The 16,752-nt window shown below is 49.9% G+C and overlaps 1 protein-coding gene across 3 annotated transcripts in view; it reads right to left on the bottom strand.

Moving 5' to 3' along the window:
- The window catches only part of SLC25A27 (solute carrier family 25 member 27), a 222,540-nt gene that overhangs the window by 130,857 nt on the left and 74,931 nt on the right, over positions 1-16,752 (bottom strand). The gene's annotated exons all lie outside the window — the stretch shown is intronic.

Genomic DNA, 16,752 nt, shown 5'->3' with positions numbered 1-16,752 from the left:
TGAGATACTGGACATCTTCAGAATAACTCAAGCCATCAAATGAGTGTAAGAGAGCCTGTAAATCACAAGCCAGCAAATTTTGGAAAATAGCAAACCAATATTTGATACTACCAACTTTATTAAAGGTAAAGTATAACAGGTAAAAAGGTTTCTCGCAGTTTCCAGAGGCAGAAACAAGCTACTTTTGTCAACTGACTTTTTGGCGGACACTAACCAGAGATTCCTTATATTATAAATATCCCCAAGCACCAGACTACATCCGCAAGATTTTTCAGAATAGCCCGGGAGCACGGAACAGAGTTAAACATATGAGCCATCCATGCATGCTGACATCAGATTCCTTTTGAACATGGTCTGCTGCCTCAGACGCAGAGTACATTCGTAATTGAGTACTCATGTATGTAGCTCTCTAGAACTGGGACCTTAATAGATGTGAAAGGAGTACCTTTCACAGATTGTGGCGGTGGAAGGGCGGTGAGGAATCTGTGGTTTGATAGAGTATACACCACAAAGAGTGTTAAGTAACTTGTTCTTCTGATGGATACTTCTAACTGCAGATTCTTCACGTTATGAATAGATACTAAAGCAGTATCTCCCATGTTGATGGGTCATGGAATGGCTCAGTACAAAACGTCCTGTACGACCCAACAGCGGAAACGCCCTTCCAGTTGGACCTGGATGACAAGCCAGTATTGGTTCATGGATATGTGAACTAGATGCCCATGACACAGCTTGACAGATATCCAGAGCAGATACTCAACATGCCAGTGCGGTAGTAGCTTCCTTGGCCCTGGTGAAATGAGCCCTCAAACCCTCCAGAGGATGCTTCTTTGCCATTGTGTGGCAGATCTTGATACAAAGAACGATCCACCTGGATGAGGTCCACTCCAGCACAGCTTTTTCTTCCCTTGGCCAGGACACCCTCACAAAGAGCTGATAATCGCATCTGTTATCTTTGGTACTTCCAAAAGAGAAGCAGATAGTTGTTTTAGGATCCAGGTAATGGAGTCTCTCTTTCTCTTTTGAAGGACAAAGAACATCAGAAGAGTGATGGATTTTCAGACATAGAAATCTGCTTCTACCTTATGAAGAAAGGCCTCCTTCGTCCTTTGCACCAGCTTGTCCTGGACGTGTTGTAAGGCAGTTTATTAGATAGCGCTTGAAGTTCACTCACAGGACAGGCTTGTGTTGTCACAGTGAGGAATATTGCTATGAGAGCCGGCAAGCAAAGGAAACAAGCATTTGCAATGCAATAGGTCTCGCATTCACGAGAGTTTGAGCTATTACAATTGCAAATAACAATGCCTTTTATTTTTGTTTTCATTTTAAAAACATAAAGGGCTTTGTCATTTACAAAACCAATAGCTCCAACTTTCCTACTGCGAGACCTATTGGCAACGCCAGTGCTTGTTTATAAATGGTTCAGGGTGTATCACAGTTATTATTTACTTGCGTTCTGTGGATCAATGTTTTGGCATGTAGAGTAACAAACGCAGCTTTCAACAGGTCACAGAGATAGCATTCAAGGTCTACACTTATATAAAGTTTGTCTATGCACAGTGATTTACGCTGCTAGCAGTACTCTTTGGCGACCCACTGTCAGAACTGTGAAACGAGTTAAATATGGAACAGATGCACGAGGAATGTGCAACAAGGTTTAAACGCATATAACAGTTTTATGGATAATTTTGAGCCATCCTTCAGAAAAGAACATGGTTTGGCTGTTTTTTCTTCAAATGGCAAATACAAGTTGCCCATCTTCAGTATCACGTTTTAAAGCAACGGTTAAGCATACCAATGAAGTCTGAAGAAGAGAGAAAACAACCTTTTGCAGGGAAGAGACCTTATATGACAATCACACTAATTGTAAGAAGACCAATCTGCCTTGCAAATGAAAAGCATTAACAAGAAGTATTGCAATGGCAATGCGTCTGGCTTGGCGATGAAGGAAAAAAATGGCTTGAGAAGTCTGAAGTAAGAAATGCAAAGTACTGCATTTTTAATAAGTAAAGACTCAATTTGTTAACATTTGTTTTAGTGCAATTTGTGCGCTGCTATATGTGCAGTTGTTGGTAGATTGTAAACATATTAAAATTTACTTTACTAAGCATTGACAAAGTCAAGAGGTCTCAGCTATAAAAGGTCGAGCTATAGGGCATGTGAACTGGATTGTCTATAGGTGTCGGTATGAGTTTAAGTTGTGGGAGGGTGTTCATGATGGGACATGACTGAGTACTCTGGAGCGGAGGCTGAAGTTAGGCACAAAGTCAGTGGACCATAACTGAAGGAAGTGCGAAGTCAGTGGGCCAGATTAGATGCTCATCCAATACTTGTCCTCTCTCAGGCGTGCACAGTGCAATGGTCACATATGTCCCATTTGTAATTAGAATTTCTAATTATTCACAATATTACAATTTTTTTAAATCAAAGTGCATAGTTAATTAAAGCCATTACACCGGCAGAAATATATAAAAGAGCAATAGAATGTTGTTTCTACAAGTGAAATCGTTAAAAATGCTGTCTGGATGTATATATTTGCGCAGCTGTGCGTTTAAAAGGGCTTTATCAAAAATTATTCATAAGCATAGATATCTAGAGAAATTCAAAGTGTCAGTGCATATTTCGGAAGTATTTAATTGAAGTGCATGCTTCAAAGATATTTCATTACGGGTCCTGTTGTTGGGACTCACTTGCTGGGCTGACTTACTAGGACATTGATCGTGGTTTTTATTTTATTCACAATAAAATCACGGTTGTTACTCGTTTACATCATCCTTCAAAGAAGAATTCACATAATCAAGGAGTGTTTCTAGGTTCATGGGTAAGTTTGTTGTAGTCGGATATGTCTGGATGAACTAACAGAAAACTCACAGACTCACTCCAGCACCGGTCAGGCGGCATGCTATGTGAAGCACAGGAGTTTTGTTCACGTGTTTTAAGTAGGGCCTTAATTGCATAGATCACAATACTTTTAAATAACTACACCACCCCGTTTTTCATCTCACGTAATGCACTGCAGTTCTCAATCGGATTGTACCTACAGGCAGGTAAACACGAGTCCTAAAAATCGCGACGCTCTAATAAAACCAGTTAATGCAGTTTCGAACCCGACTGGCTCCCTCTCGGCCAGCTGGCTGTGTCTTGTAATTCACAATGTGTTATGTGCTCCGGAAAACTGAGCGACTCGAAGAATTCACAGAACACGCCCAAACCTCTGTCACCTCTGGACAGGCTTAAACTTTCTCAGGCTGTGCCAGTCTGACAGTTTTGGCACTGCCCACGCTTCGGCCGCGGCTAATGGCGGAGCTAAAGTGAGTGCTCTTTGCCCGGCGTGCAACTGACGGACAACACGCGGCGTCGAGCGCCTCGCCACATGTTCTGGGCCCAGAAGGCTCTGCTAATTTCCTGACGGGTTGGGAAGCTTGGCAGGCGATTAAAGGCATGACTTCATATTTGCCATATTCATTTAACTAGGGGGGAAAATTATGGCTTTTGCAGATATAAACATCCCGTCAGAAAGATAAACACTAGCGCCGGAGCTGCTTACGGTCTAGCCCACAGGGGTAGAACAAGGACGGGTTCACAAAACATTTTTCGTTGAGGATATGTGCGTTAAGTTGTGAGGCAGTGAAAAAAGAGCTGCTTTGGCTGGAGCGTCTGGTCACTGCGCATGCGCGTTTGAGCCAGTTCCTTTGCGCGGGACTTCCGGCTTCGGAAGTCCCGCGCATGCGCCCACGGAGTGCCTGAGAGCGGGGCTCCCATGCCCAAGGGAGAGCCCCGGCTACAGAAGTCCCGAATGGCGGTAAGTGGAGCTTAGTTTTAGGGGGGAGGGGGATGCGCTTGTGTGTGTGTATGTGTGCGGTGGTGGCGGGGGGGTCTCTGAATGTGTGCGTGCGTGCGTGTGTGTAGGTGCGCTGGTGTGTGTGTAGGGGGTCTCTGTGTGTGTGTGTAGGTGCGCTAGTGTGTGTGTGTAGGTGCGGCGGTGAGGGGGGGTGCGTGCGTGTATGCAATGTGCGCGCGCATGTGTGCCAACTTCAAGAAATCGGAGGAATGTGCACGGCGCGGCGTGGAGCTGCACCCAAATCCGGCAGAAAAGCTCGTAACACCCTCTTGTCCCTCATTCCCCCGAGACGGGCAGCTATAAGTCTCCAGCTGGACGCATCCTTCGGATGCGATTCCAGCGAGACCTAAAAAAGTGCACTAGCCCAAAGGGGGGGGGGGAACATCAGAAACCAAAAGGACCAAGTTACGGTCCAACTGTAACATTACCAAAGGTTTCGGGGGAAACCTTTATGGAAATGCCTCACAGCAGGTGATTTGAAGAGAGATGGCTGGTCAAACAACTTCTTAAGGGTTAAAAAGGAACCTTTAAAAGTGCCGCCTGCATGTCCTTGCTGGATTAAAGACAAACAAAAAGTAGTGAATCTAAAAAATGTGCCTGTAATGGGCCCGCATTACACCAGGCCACAAACCTATCCCAGCGTCACCCGTAAAATGCTTTCGTTGAAGGATACCTGGCTGCTACGATAACCAGGAGGTAGATCAAAAACTGTCAACTGCTTTCACCCAAATGCCACGCATCGAGGTGTAGATTACGCAGGGCTGAAGGCTGAACCATGCTCCGATGCTGCGATGGAAGATCCTCCAGAAGCTGCAGCTTAATTGGACGACTGATGCTCACTCCCAGAAGACCCAGGTACCGCACTTTGCTGGCCCAATCCGAAGCCACTTGGATGACTTGGGCCCGGTGTGAGAAATTGGGTGGTTGATTGAAGGGGGTGAAACTCTACTCAAGCAAGAGCCACAATCCATGTCCGGGTGAACCACAAAAAGTCACTAGATCAACCTGTGCTTAACCCTCTGGCAGCTTGGCACAAAAGCAGTCAGGCTTACCTTTAAGGCAAGGTGTAAAGTATTTATGAAGCACACAAACAGCAATAAATTGAAAGCACAAGACAAGAAAATCCCACACCACTTTAGAAAAGTAGAATAAAATATAATTAATTATTTGACATCAATATAACAAACAATTAATCATTTGAACCAGAGATATGCAATTTTGAGATTTATGGTAGGTATAGTGACTAAAAGCACAAAGTGCCACTTCAGCTATCTGTTTGCAGCAATGGAGTGTGGTCAGATACAAGGGCCAGGTAAGTTCCTCTGATAAAGATACCTTCTAAAGACTAGCATGAAGAGTTCAGTTTGCAATGGAGGAGGCAGCAAGGAGCAGGGAGAGCGTTGCATATGGTCCTCCCTGTAGTGTGAAGAGCAGACTATCCTGTCCAGGTTTGCAGATGGTTGTTGCTGGAGATTCGCATTGGTGGTCACGATTGGCTGTCGCGTGAAGTGCAGATCTGACGCTGCCGGTCGTCGCTGGCAGTCACTGTAGCACGACGAGTCATGAACTTCGCGTTGGCAAGATCATGGAGTGGTCGCGAAGAGAACAACATTTCAGGATTTGTCCTTTCTTTCATGGAGGAGCTCAACTGATGCCATTACAAGGGTCCAGGACCTGGGAGGCACCACTTGGGGGGGGAACAGAAACTCACTCCAGCAGAGGCTAGCAGGCCTCATGCAGGCCCAGTTGCAGATCCAGGCATGTCCAGTTACAGCAGGTCAGGTGGGGCAGTTGCAAAGAGGCCTCTGGAGTTTGTTGTGTCCCTGTAGCTCAGAACAGAAGGTCAGACAGCTGACTCTTGGAGCCGGGGATGAAGGGTGCAGGTGCAGTCTTCTGTGCGGCAGTCCTTCTCTAGTATCCACAGGTCGAAGCGTGAACTGAAGAGTGAGTCTGAGCATCCTGTTTTTATACCCGTTGGCCCCTTTGAAGCGGGGAAAGCTTCTGGAGTGTTCCCCTGACTGCCTTGGTCGCAGTCTGTCTGGATGCACAGTGGATGAGTGTGAAGTCCTTTGTGTGAGAGCCGGGCCAGTGCTTTGAAGTGCATATGTGGTAGGTGACAGCTCCGCCCACCTCATACTGCCAGAGAAGGTCCATGCTGCAAACACCCAGACCCACTACTGTAATGCTGTCTGGGAGAAATATACTAAGGCCAACTGTCAACTATAACTAGGCATGTGAACCAGAAAACAGACTGCAGGCACTAAATGGTTAAATACGATCCCAACACATAAGGTAGTTCTGAGCAGCGTTACTTTATTCAAGACCCAATGCATTTCGGGCAATTTCTAGCCCTTCGTCAGGGGTAACTGAAAATCAACAATTACAGAAATGTTATTAGTATTTATGTTTTTTTATCAATGCAATATTAATTTAGCCAAACTCATTTAACATTTACATAAAATTCAACAGGTGACAAAATATCTGACTTTACCATTATATAGGTTTTTAAATTACAGTTCCTTAGACACCAAACATGACTTTCCAACCTGCTCCCAATCAAAATGTATTACTCATTAAATAAAAAAGTAACTCAATGTTATTCTATGAGAGAGATAGGCCTAGCAATAGTGAAAAATGAATTTGAGTGTAGGAAAGTGCCCCTTTTTGCAAAGTTACGCCCCACTGTTTGCCTGACATCTGATGCAACCTGAGTGGATGTGCGCTGGGTCTCTGCCAACCAGATTCCCAGGGCGTGTGTTCTTGCTAAAAACTGTACTTTTATACCCACATTTGGAACATCCATGGCACAGGTAAGCCCCTTGTAAAAGGTACCATGAGTACCAAGGGCATGGTGACCAGGGAAGGCCTCCAAGGCTGCAGCACCTATTGTGCCTCCCTTAAAGGCCCTGCACCTTAACACACACACACACTGTTATTGCAGACTGCATGTTTTGGTGCAGAGAAAAGTGAAGAGTCAACATGGCACACATCCCTGTGTGCCATACCGGCAACCCACTGCCTGAGCCATAGGTAAGTCACGCCTATAGCATGGTGCACTAGCCCTCTGGTGAAGGTACGGTACAGCGGCATGAGCCCTGTACCCCTACAGAGTCCAAGTCCATTCTTAGACATTGTACGTGTAGTAAAGCCATAAAGAGTATATGGTCTGGGAGTTGGTCATAACGAACTCCACAGCTCCATAATGGCTTTACTGAAAATGTTTGGTAGCAAACTTCTCAGCACATTAAACCCCCACTGATGCCAGTGTGGGATTTAATGTAAATGCACTCAGAGGGCATCTTAGAGAAGCCCCCTGAAAAACGACCAGCCCTGGTGCGATTCCTGAAAGGATTCGCGCCATTTGCCACCACCACACATGTTTCTGGACCCCTGGGTAGAGAGCCTCCGCTCTCTGGGTCCGGAAACAAAGCCCATCCTGGGCAGAGGTGTCAGGCCTCGTCCCCCGGGATGGGCTGGGTCCACGAAGGGGAATCCTCAAAAGCCTTCCGCCTTTGGGAGCTGTCCCTGCCTTTCCCTGTCCCCAGCAACTTGCACCCAACGGTTCTGCCCCCAACTTTGGGCGGGAAAATCGGCGGGGAAAACCAAGCTAGGAAGAGAGGTGTGCCCACCTTTGACAACCCCACCACTCAGGTAGGGGAGGCCAAGCACACATCTCAGTCCACTCCATCTTGAGGATGAGGGGCCAATTAGGGAGATGCTCAGACCCTGGAGGGTGGCATAATAGGGGGTGCACCCACCCCAAGGAAGGGACACCCCGAAATGTTGTGTTTAGGGACAACCCTGAACCGACGGTGTCCAGGAATCACCCAAAAACCCAACTTACCTCTCCAGCCGGTGGTCACCTTCAGTAAGTCGCGTGCCCGAGCCTGCAGCAACTTTGCCGAACCAAAGGTCTCCATTGAGAATCACAGGGTCCCTGATGTCTTCTGGGCCCCTGCACCCAGCTGCCCCAGTGCCGCTGGTGGTGCAGCTCCTGGGCGGATTGTTGGCCCCTGCAGTGCGGACCTTAACCCTAGGAGCTTTTCTCCCACACCCGGGTGGCCTGCTCATGAGCAGTCCCTAACTGAAGGCCCCCTTAGCCCCATTGGTTACCATTGGGCCCCTGCACTCTGCGCCAGTGCTGCTGGAGGTGCAACTTGAGTGCCTACCTAGACCTTGGGGAACCTTGGTCCTAACCCCTAAAACTTCCACTCGTGAGACATTTACTTACCTGTGAAACCGATAACCATTTTTCTCCCATAGAAAGCCATGTTATGAGTTTTTGGGCCTAAAACGTTTTAAGTGTTGAGCTGTGTTTTGTATAGAGGAAAAAGTCATTATAACTTTAACCCAAGAAAAATCTTACTTACCTCGGTGTGGTATCTAGGCATACCACCCCTAGGAGTCAAAGTAATCTAAAAGTAATTATTGTGTGTTGTAAACTGTAACGATTGCAAATTCAACCACAACTGCATTTCCTTGTGAATCTTGCATTTGAGAGTATATTTTACTTACCTGTAACTAGTCCTGCTTGGTTCTTAAAATAAAACATAAGTATACCTTTTTCATACTTACCAAATTTGTCTGGATTCAGACTTCGAGTGTGTGCCATCAATCTTGATTGAAAACAATAAATGCTTAACACACCCTCTGGATAAGACTAACTGCGTGCTCACACAACCACAAAGAGAGCTGTTAGTACCTACCTAATTTAGCCTCTGCTGTACCTCTGGGGACTCCCTAGGCTCTATGCACACTATACCTTACTGTGGTATAGTACATACAGAGCCAGCTTCCCATAGAGAGTTTTTCACTACCGTACATGTAAAACTTTTTTTTTTTAAGTTTCAAAAACCTTTATTGTATACCATTCACAGCTTACATGTTCATGCATTGATTTTATACATACATGTTACCTATCAACAATTATCTTAGTCCCCCCCAACTCAGCCCCCCCCCCCCTTCCGCTCCATCCCCATTCCTAAACCAAGCCCTAATTGTTCGCTCCCCCCCCCTTGGTACAAATGAGAGAGCAAAAGTCCTCTATATAATCTTAAATGTAAGCAAGAGTCCATGAGTCCCCTCGCCAAGCGAGATATTGTCTTTTTGGTTCTCAGCAACCATTACAAATGGTACATTAGCACATTTCTTCTTCCTCTCTCCACATACTTCTCCCCTTCTCCCCGCAATCCAGTCTTAACCCTCCCTCACTTCTCCCGGTGCAGCCTTTACTCCGTGCCTCATCCCTCCCCCTCCTCTGCCGCACTAGTGTCCTGACTCAGTAGATATACTAGTGGTAGGTAAGTGGCCCTCCTCCAAGGCTGTATAGAATACTGCCTTAAGTATGGGTGCGAGTATAGTTACATAGGTTTTATAAAAATCTATCGGGAGACCATCGGAAAGCGACGACAGGGTCATAATCGCCTCAGTGATTTCGTCCACCTCCAATTCATGGGCCAGAAACTTACGTTGTGCGTCCCCAAGCCATGCCAGGGCAATGTCCCCCAAGTAGCCCTCAAGATCCTGTGGAGTGCCTCTTTGAGATGTATAAAGCTGTGTGTAAAACTTCACCATGGGATCCATTTGGTCCGGAAGATTACGATGCCCCTCACCCTGGTCGTACTGTAATTCCGAAATGTAATTCTGAAATCTAGGGGCCCGAACCGCTCAAGCCAGAGCCTTGCCCGGTCTTTCGACCTACCCATATATTCTAGCTACATAATGTTTCCCCCAAACTTACATTCCCTGTTTGCCGCTTCCTCATAGTCCGATATCTTCTATCGAAGCTTGGCGCGCAAATCTCCTGTATCCCCTCCAGCAGCAATGTCCCTTTCTAGTGTCTTCAGTTCCCTCTCCAAGTTAGTCAGGTCACGCCGGAGGTCTCGTAAAATGCCCCCTCCCTTAGCCATACACCACCCACGTACCGTCACTTTAAATGCTTCCCATACCAACGTTAGGCTGTCCACTGAGTAAATGTTCCAGTCAAAAAAATCCTTTATGTCTTGTTCCATTTCGGATCTGAAAAACTCATCCTGCAAATGTCGTGGTTGCAGTCGCCAGCCAATAAAAGGGGAGAGGTCAACCGGTGGACATAGTGTCACCATCACCGGGGAATGATCAGAGTAAGTGCGGGCCAGGTGTACCACCCTACCTATCCAATGAGCCAACCCCACTGTAACTAGAACATAATCAAGCCTGGCCCATGTGTTATGTCCTGCTGAATGGTGTGTACCCTCCCGCTGGGAGGGATGCAGCCGTCGCCACGTGTCCAATAAATAGTCAGATGCAATAGTGTCCTGTAGTGTACATTGTGCAGTGGTGTAATGTGCCGCTACAGCTTGGGACCGATCATATTTGGGGTTAACCACAGTAATAAAGTCCCCCCCCCCATATGAAAAAGGTGGAGCCCAGTGTTTGAATCTTGCCTCGCAGTACTAACAGTGGATGTACATCATCTATATTAGGGCCATAGTAGTTTGCCATCGTGACATCTTCGGAATTCAGCCTGCCCCATAGTAAACAGTACCTTCCTTGAGGGTCCTGAACCATCCCTCCCAGCACAAACCTCACCCCCCTCTTGATAAGGATAGCCACCCCTCTGGAGTAACTGGAGTATGAAGCGAAGCACCTATGAGAGGCCCAGCGTGTGGCGAAGGGAGACGTCCCTCCACGTGGGAGATGTGTCTCCTGGAGCAGGACGACATGAACATGATGGCGGTCTAGATATCCCAGTACTTGCCTCCGCTTTCTAGGGTTATTCAGCCCCCTCACATTCCAGGAGAGGACGTTAAGTTCAACCTTTGTACCACTATCCGTGGCCATAATAAGTGCAATGTGCCCGGCTATCATATGCAATCTCAAAATGTACCATTCCCTCCCCTCCCCTACCCCACCCACACCGGCACCCCCAACTCACCAGGAATTACATACCCTCACTCCCCATTTGCTCAATTCAACCCCAACCATCTGCCCCATGTAGGCAAAACTAAACTCGTAACAAGGGGGAATGCCCTTCGAGGGGGTCTGCTAGAGGCTCCCGCTCCTGCACTCTACCGCTCTATTTCACCCATCCTTTCCCCTGGCAATAGTGGGGTACCTAATGACGGGACGTCGACGAGTGACCAGGCGGTACAAACTATTTCAACATGTAAAAGAGTATTTAAAGATACATCACCAATCCGGGTCAGCGTGTAAAATGTCTCTACAGTTCAGGGCTGCCGTTACTCTCTGCCGTGGGAGCACACCTTCAGCCAGGCTCCAACAATGGTGAGTGGGATCTGGATCGTCTGCGGGAGGCCTCCTCCCTTCGTTCGGCGCTGCGGTCCATTTTCAGGTACTCTTCAACCTGCTCCGGTGAGTTGAAAAGATGTTGGCGTCCTCGGTGTTGAATCTTCAGTCTCGCAGGGTAGAGCATGGCATACGTGATCTCCTTGGCTTGTAACTTTCACGGGTGCGAATTTACAGCGAGCCTCCTGCACAGCTTGGGTAAAGTCAGGGTAAAAACCAGGGTAGTATGGTCATACCGCACTTCTCCTTTCTCCCGCGCCAATCGTAGGACCGTGTCCCGGTCGCGATAATTGAGAAAGCGCACAATGATAGGACGCGGAGAAGCACCCGGTGGCGGTCGGGCCGCCAGGGACCTGTGCGCCCGCTCAATGGTCATATGGGCAGAAAAGGATTCCTTACCAAACAGCTCACCCAGCAGACGCTCCAAGAAATCTTCTAGTCTACCTCTATTTGTCGATTCTGCAAGGCCAAGTACCCGAACGTTTTTTCTTCGGGACCGGGCCTCCAACGCCTCATTCTTATCTGCGATAATCTTCAACAGCTTATCCATCTGCAGCACATGCTGTTTGGAGGTACCAGCCCATCTTCCAGCTCCGATACCCTGTGTTCCACCTCCTTGATCCGCTCTTCATGTTGATCCAGCTTCTCCACCACTTTTTCTAGACGGCTATTCATGGCGTCCATTTTGGAGTCGATAGAAGTGAGGCTCTGTTGCATCCCCACCATGATGGTTTTCCATTCATCATCCCTGGTTTCCGGGGGGTCAGGTTCAGAACGTTCTTTAGAGCTTGAGCCAAGTGTCTTTCTGGCGCCAAAGGACAATTTCGCCTGTTTGGGCTCAGTGCGGCCCATCGTGTGCAGCTTATAGGGCACAAGGGCACTATGGCCGACCCAGAGGGGATAGCAGCCCGGCCTCGACGTTGCTGACTCTGCTCCACACAGTCCGCGCCCAGCCCACGATTCCGCAGTGTTCCTTCACTCAGCGAGGCTCCGAGGTCCGCAATGCCCCTATAGTGTCCCGATGCACCCCTCGGGATGCAGCAGCAAACAGTGTTCAGGCCAGGGGAAGAGGCCTACATTCAAATGGTCACCACCTGTAATGGACCCCGTCGTTGCTTGAACATGTGCGATTCTCAAAATGGTGCCCCGCGGTCCCTGAATCAGTTTCGTGATGGGCCCTATCGTCGTTGTGCGCAATGTGCCACCTGGCGCTGCCTCTCCCCAATGCAGGTCCTTCCGCCAGCCTCCGTAGTAGGGACCGGGTCTTCCCTGCCCTCCAGGCTCTCTGCGCCTCTTTGAGCCGCCGCAATCCGCCCCCCGGCCGCCGAAAGCTTTCTCTGCGCCTGGGCCTGTGTTCGAGTCTCCGCATCAGCAATGTGGCAGTTCACCCTTCCTGCCGGCCCCTCACCAACTCACCAAGACTGCAAATTGCCCGGGGGTCCCACTTCACACTCAATGCGTTGTCGCGCCCCCTCTGTCGCAGCCACAACTCTGGTAGGCCACGCCGTTTCAGGGCCCGCTCAACCTCGGCCTCTCATAGCCTCGGGCGCCGACCAGGCGCTCCAGATCTTATGATCCTCCTCCCGCCTCCGGCTTCCACAGCTCGCCGTTCCTCACCGCAGCGTTTCTCTCACGGCAAACAGCGTCGCGGCAGCCGCATATGTTCCGCTGCCCAGAGGTGATCAGTTAGCACCTGTTTTACGGAGAGGATAGGGATAATGTTGAGTAAACCTCCCTCACAACGGCGCAGCCATGACAGTCAAGCGCCACCTAGCGCCCGCGACATGAAAAACTTAATACAATGCTCTTTTGGCTGTTTATTTAATTGACAGGCCCTGGATACCTGTAGTACCTGTTTACTAGAGACTTACAAGTATATTTAATGTGCTAATTCGGTGTATGACAATTTCATCATGTTTAAAAGAGAGAGTACAAGCACTTTAGCACTGGCTAGCAGTGGTAAAGTGTGGAGAGACCCATTATCAACAAAAGCAAATTCAGCAAAACAGGAGGAGTGAAGGCAAAAAGTTTGGGAGTAGACAACACCAAGCCTGAGGTTAACACCTAGATGTTCCTGATCTTCTTCAGTACTCGAGACAAAAGAGGTAGCAGTAGTAAATGCCCTGAAAAGCCAGCCAGTTCCAGAAGCGAGGAGTCTCCTACCACAGGATAAGGGACCCCACACCGGTCTCCTTGTTGCAGTACCACATGGCGGTGGGGCGGTCTATGAGGACTGCACTAGACGTCACTTGATGGAAGGTCGGAAGGCTTTCAACGCCAAGTAAATCACCTGCAACTCCAGCAAACTAATGTGGAGGCAAATCTCCACCAGAGACCAGAGTCCTCTGATCTCCACTCTCCCGCATGATCTCCGCAACCCAGTAGTGATCCATTCATCAGCACCGTCCACTCTGGCTGGGGCAAGGAAAGAAGTCTACTGCAGGCCCAATTACAGTCTAATGGCCATGACTGCAGTTTGAATCTGACAATTTCTCTTGGTGCTGGGCCGACAGACTTCTGCTTACACTGAAGAGCTTGAATGTGCCACTTGGCATGGTCAGGATGCAGGAGGGCAGAAAGCCACAAAACCTTAGAACTATCGTCACTGAGCCCCAGGATAGTGGCCGAAACATTGAGATCATAGTCCGAATGTCCTAGACTCATTGGGCGGGCCAGAGGAAAGGTATGGAATTGCACCATGTCCAGGGTGGCTTCGATAAAAGGATTCTCTGCAAAGGAGTCAGGTGTGACTTTGGCACATGGATTGTGAACCACAACAATGTAAGGAGGTTCGCCATCGTCTGGAAGTGGCCTATGACGAACTGTAACAAACCAACCTGCCTTCACCAGCCAATCATAGTGTTATGGTAACTCTGGTATTTTCAAACTGCAGAGATGTGCAGTGACAATCCTGATCTAAAGGGATGGCTATGGGGCGTGGCCAGGATGTCGGCGTGAGAGGACGCTTCTCCTCGCGGCTCCCGGATCAGACTAGGCCCAAACCTTAAAATATAGCTTCTTCTCCCCCCGCTGGCGTTTAGCAGCTCCGGGAGAGGTGGTGGAGCCTGGAGTGGGGACATTGGCGGGGGGACTCGCCACAGAGCGATCTCGGCGCGATCTGCCAAACGGCGTCGGAGGTCGGAGCCGGGAGACGGAGGAGACGGAGGCCGGCCTCCGGGAAACGAAAGAAGGTGCCACAGCCGGCTGCACACCTTGTTAACTCTCGGCCCGGTGTGAAATCAAGAGTGGAGAAAGACTCTGCAACGCCCGAACCGCCCGGAGAGCGGCTTGCGGCCCGGCGTATAGACCCGCGCCGGAGAGGGCACAACGGAGCGGTACTTGAGGCTGCGGCCTAGTAGACCGGGCGCTCGCTGGGGGTAATCCGAGGCCAGGATCACCGGGGCCTGAAGTTCCGCCCTCGATCGCGGACGCTGAACGCCCTCCGGAACCCCCCCCCCCCCCCCGGGCTAGGAGACAACAGACAGTGCAGAGAGGGTCCCGAGTGGCCTGGAGGGCTCGGAAGTGGGGATTGATCCGCGCTGACCGAACGGCGGCTGCTGCACCAGGGGCGAAGAAGCGCGGCTGAAATGGAGTAGCCGCAGAGGGAAACGCCCTGAGGAGCCACCGGTGGCCTGCCTGCTACGATCACTGCAAGAGACATGCGAGGTTCTAGGTATCACCGCAGACGAGGAGGATGCAGCTACGCCGCGGCAGAGGCGTGGCCCTAGAGACGGCTGGCAGAGAGTGTCGAGGAGGAGAGCCCCTGCCACTCCCCTGAGACCAGACTCACCTACCATCAGGGCCAGCATGGCGAACGCCGTTTCCGAAGTGGCAAGGGACACGGCTTCCAACGACGATGTCGCGCTGACGGCGTAGAAACACTCGGGGGGGAGAACATCACAGCCTTACTGATATTGCAGGTTTGGGGCCCTGGGAGATGGGGGACCGTGGGGGGAGTAAGTGGCCGGGCGTCCACTCAAGTACTTCACCACAGACTTGTCCACTTTGGACATGACTGGGACTAAAGGTTGTTGGAGTTCTACAGGGGCACGGGAGGGGAGGAGAAGTGGGAGTGGGGAGGGGCTGGTGGTTTGCATGAGGGGGTTGTTAGCGGAAGGGTGGGGGAGGGGGGGAGAGGGGGGAAGGACAGTTCAGGGGGAGTTGGGGGGGAAGGGGTGGGGATCGTCCAGTGCTTTTGTGGCACCTACTCTGGCCTGACAGAGCTCCCACACACTACTTATCTCAGAACCGCCCCACCTGGGCTATGACTCCATGCATGCGCTACATCTGCTCCTGCACCTATGGCAGCTCTTAAGGTAGTGACCCTTAATGTGAAGGGATTGAACAACCCAGTCAAGAGGAGGGCGGTCCTGTCCTTCCTGGAGAGCACCCAAGCGGATATCTGTCTCCTACAGGAGACCCATTTGCTAGCCCGTGATTGCCATAGGATGCGATCTCACAAGTTTCCCACACAATTTTTCTCCTCCAACACTACCAAAACGGCCGGGGTAGCAATCCTACTGCCTCGAACTTTTAAAGGGGAGGTTTTACATAAATTTGCAGAACAGAAGGGGAGACTCCTAGTGTACCGGGTTAAATCAGGAGGTCTGGTGTTTACCATTGGGTCGATATACAGCTCCAACGAGCATCAGGAGCGATTCTTCAACTCGGCTTTAGTGGATATTACAGCCACCCCAGATAAGCACATTATCATAGGAGGAGACCTGAACATGGTCTTCGACTCGGCTTTAGACAGATCAGCGCAGAGGTACCCGCAGACGGGGGAGACTTCACAGTTGGGTAAATCCCAATTGGCGGACCTAGATTTCAACGACCTCTGGCGCCGCCTCCATCCCTCCGACAGAGACTACTCCTATTACTGGCATGCACATAGGACCTATGCGAGATTGGACCACCTCTTGGTCACAGGGCCAGTCCATGATCTGGCCACGGCCTCTGAAATAGGAGTTATCTCCTTATCAGATCACGCACCTGTCACGGGCACCTTTCGCTTCCCGCCGGTGCCCCCTTCGCGCGGGGTTTGGCACCTCAGGGATACTCTATTGCATAAAAAAACAGTAGTGAAGCAAATTACGGACTCGGTCCGCGATTATCAGACCCATAATGATAATACCGACACTTCACTGGCGACGCAGTGGGCCGCTTTGAAGGCGGTGCTAAGGGGGGAATTTATAGCACTATCGTCCGCAGAGAACAGAGAACGGCAACGTAAGCGAGACGAACTCTCACAAAAAGTGCGTGAACTAGAACAGGTGCATCAGCGTATGGGAGCTCCTAGAATCTGGAGGCAACTCAAGGCAGCGAAGAAACTCCTGTCGGCCTTGGATACAGATAGAGCGGAGTACGCGGCGTTACGTTTGAAACACGCGTATTATACGGGGGGGGGGACAGGTGCGGCCGTCTTCTGGCGAACAAACTCCGAGTGGCGCATCAACAGCACTTAGTGAAGGAGCTATCGGTCTCCGACGGGGAGACAGTTACGGAGGACGGCCAGATAGCGGTGACTTTCCGTCAGTATTACGCAGAACTGTACGCCAGTGAACCCCCGTCGGCACATGCGGAGGCAGATTACCTGGACTCGGTCGACCTCCCTTCCCTCACTC

Source organism: Lissotriton helveticus, chromosome 6 (assembly GCF_964261635.1).
Source record: "Lissotriton helveticus chromosome 6, aLisHel1.1, whole genome shotgun sequence".
Classification (NCBI taxonomy): domain Eukaryota; kingdom Metazoa; phylum Chordata; class Amphibia; order Caudata; family Salamandridae; genus Lissotriton; species Lissotriton helveticus.
This window is presented reverse-complemented; position numbering and strand designations above follow the sequence as displayed.